The 3061-nt window shown below is 36.5% G+C and overlaps 1 protein-coding gene across 1 annotated transcript in view; it reads left to right on the top strand.

The window, feature by feature from the left end:
• Window positions 1-2236: 2236 nt before the first annotated feature.
• The window catches only part of LOC117112907 (zinc finger protein 493-like), a 7646-nt gene continuing 6821 nt past the window's right edge, over window positions 2237-3061 (top strand). Inside the window, exon 1 of the mRNA XM_033256122.1 lies at window positions 2237-2361. The gene's annotated coding sequence lies outside the window, so the exon portion shown is untranslated. The remainder of the gene's footprint in view (window positions 2362-3061) is intronic.

Below are 3061 nucleotides of genomic sequence, written 5' to 3'. Positions count from 1 at the left end.
TAACATTCTTGAAGACATTTTTTGAGTTCATTGAACATATGACTATACTTTCAGCGTAAGAAAAATAAAGCAATTAACTTACTCAAAATTCAAAGTTAAACCCTATATTGAAAAAAATGACTATACTGTATGTATTGGGGTATTAGATGGTTACAGTAACTCATGAGATAATCTAGCTTTATTGAGGGGGAATGGTATTAAAGGGGAAGGGGTATTAAGGCGATGTGTGGCGGGTACATCCTACAATCAAATATGTCTAGCAGCGGCCATTTATGATACCTGGGACAATGCCGAACATTTTACAGTAACTTTCATCAGGTTAACTCACTAGATAATCTAGATCAATTTTTTGGGGACAAGGAGTATCATATTTTCTTTTTCATTAATTTTCTTTTTTTGTAAGATACCAGCAAGATAGTCAAAATTGGATTGTACAGTATTTGTTAAATATGTAAAAGATGTAGACATTCCTTATTTTTTGTCATGTATCGACTTATTTTAGTACCGGTAACATGGTCACTTTATATATATTATTCCGTTATATTTAGTGAACAAACACCTATGTATCAGCCGTACTCACTGAAGTGGTACGTTCTACTTACCTAAATACTGAATATTACTCTGCTCCTTCCACTTTACTGTACTAACAAAGAATTCTCACATGTGTTGCTTTTGTAGTGTGACTAGTCCTCGTACAAAATTTTGTAGATTCGTGTTAGTGTAAAATTTTTCTTTACGATATTTTAATGGATATTATGAACTAAAAAAAATGTCTTCAAAAATGTTAAGTCCTATAAAGAATGGTGCTACGATATATTCAACTGTGCGCGATTATGGATGGTAAATCATCACAAACTTTAATCACTACTAATAATTGTACATAACAAATATGCATAGCACCAATTCAAAATTTATCTAAAGCACTACCAAGTGAGCAAATAAGGCAAGTTTAACATTCCTGTAATAAAAAAGTTTCTAGATTTTTCTAAAGCAAATTAGGCAAATTGGCAAACTATATACTTACGACATTTAATTTGAATTTTGTATAATTCAACTTGTAATTAAAATTAAGCCTGAAGTTACTGTAGTATTCCTTACATTAAGATTAACAATTCAAGCTTATAATTAATTTCATATAGTCCGAGTGAGTTTTAACCGAGGCATCTCTTCCTAAAAAGGAAACTTCCTTTATCAAAAGGCTTCTACGAATGGAATAAACCCAGTTCCATTACAAACTTGTACTGGAAATCTACTCGTACTGAATATTGGGCATTCATGAACTTTCAATCCTGTATAGAATCTCATTGTTAAACTGTTGTAATATTAACTACTAAAAATAATAAAAGATGATATAGTATTGTATGGTAAGCCTACATTTTGCAAGTTCAGGGATGTAGTTATGGGGGAGGGAGAGGAGGTGGAGTCACCCAGCCTTGAAGTTTTCCATCCAGTCTAAACCTAATTTCATGGCTCTCCACCCACCCTTATTAACCCCACACTTCTATCCTTAAAATCCACTCATATTATTTAGAGTAAGGGTGGGCATAAAAATCAATTGGAGGGCCAAAGTAAATTTTCGATTTAACACAGAGGGACGAAAACTACCTTTGATGTTTCAAGTGTGCTTCCAAAAACTCGGGTTAACTCACAAGCTGATCTAGGTCAATTTTTTGGGCGGGGTATTTGGGGGTGTCTGGCAGGTATGGTATTTGGGGGTGTCTGGCAGGTATACCCCACCATTAAAAATGTCTGGCGGTGACCATTCCTGATACCTGGTACTATGCCCAACATTTTCCAGTAGGTTTCATCTGGTTAACTCACAAGCTGATCCAGCTTAATTTTGGGGTACCAGTTTTTTGTGTCTGGCACCCACCCCCCACCATTGGAAATGTCTGGCATTGTCCATTCGTGATATCTTGAACTATGCCGAATATATTCTGATAGGTTTCATTGAGTTAATTCACAAGTTGATCCAGCTCAATTTTTGGGGCCCTTTTTATGCCCCTCCTGACCATCCACCACAATGGGACCGGCAGATGCCCATTCTCCTACCTAGACAGGCACACATAGAACATTACTATATACACAAAAATTGGTTAACTTTCTAGCTATGCTGACACCCCTGGGCTCCTGATCTATAATGACGACGGTGGTTTGATTCTGACGTTGATATAAATTATGATGGTATTGTCTAGCGCCCCCACAACCTATTTCACCCATAGAGATAGTTTCACCACCGCCGTTTGTAAGAAACGTGCTTACGCCCTCTGTTCTTTAGTCGTAAACAAGGTTGCGAAGAGAAGTGTTTGGTTTTTGTTCAGGTTGTTTTTTGAAGTTATTTTATTTTCTTTATGTTCGAAGGTAAGAAAAGGTAACTAACAAATTAAAGCGATAAATTGTGATTTACATTATTATAGGCGTTTATTAAGACCTAGGCCTAGGCTAGTGTTTAAACAGATGACCCCGGGCCCAATGACCAGATCGTCGGTAGGCCAAGACAAAATCATTTTAGCCTAGGCTAGGCATATGCATTGGCTGTCTTTTGTATTTGTTGATTGACCAGGCTATAATAATTGAGATAGGTGCCACTTGGAGAGGTAGAAATTCTGATGGTTTTTCTAGACCAGCTTTTTATGGGGAATCAGATTCAGAATATGTGAGATAAAAGGGGTGAGACCTTTTGCGTGAGGGCGCTATTTGAAAATGGCCGCCAAAATCCAATAAACTACATACTGTATAAGAAAGTATAATCAAAGATACTAGAAATACAAGATAGAGTTCTCCACACAAAAAAAGTGTTCCACCGTGTTCCACCGAAATGCATGGTGGGAATACGCAAAATGGGACGCCCCCTACAGCTGGATCTAAAAAAACTTGTGCCAAAATTTTGTTACCAAGTCGTCGCGTATTTTATTATCAATTCTCAACAAAGATACTAGATATAAAAACAAACTGGAATAGACACCCAGACAGTGACATCAGTGAATACATAACCTCCTTGGTGGCGGTAGAAATCGTTGCTATTATCCAAATAATACACAAAACAATTAAAGCATAATCA

Source organism: Anneissia japonica, unplaced genomic scaffold, assembly GCF_011630105.1.
Source record: "Anneissia japonica isolate Jap-2015-1 unplaced genomic scaffold, ASM1163010v1 scaffold287713_len945575_cov184, whole genome shotgun sequence".
NCBI lineage: Eukaryota > Metazoa > Echinodermata > Crinoidea > Comatulida > Comatulidae > Anneissia > Anneissia japonica.
The sequence above is the reverse complement of the archived record's forward strand: the minus strand, read 5'-3'. Positions and strand labels throughout refer to the sequence as shown.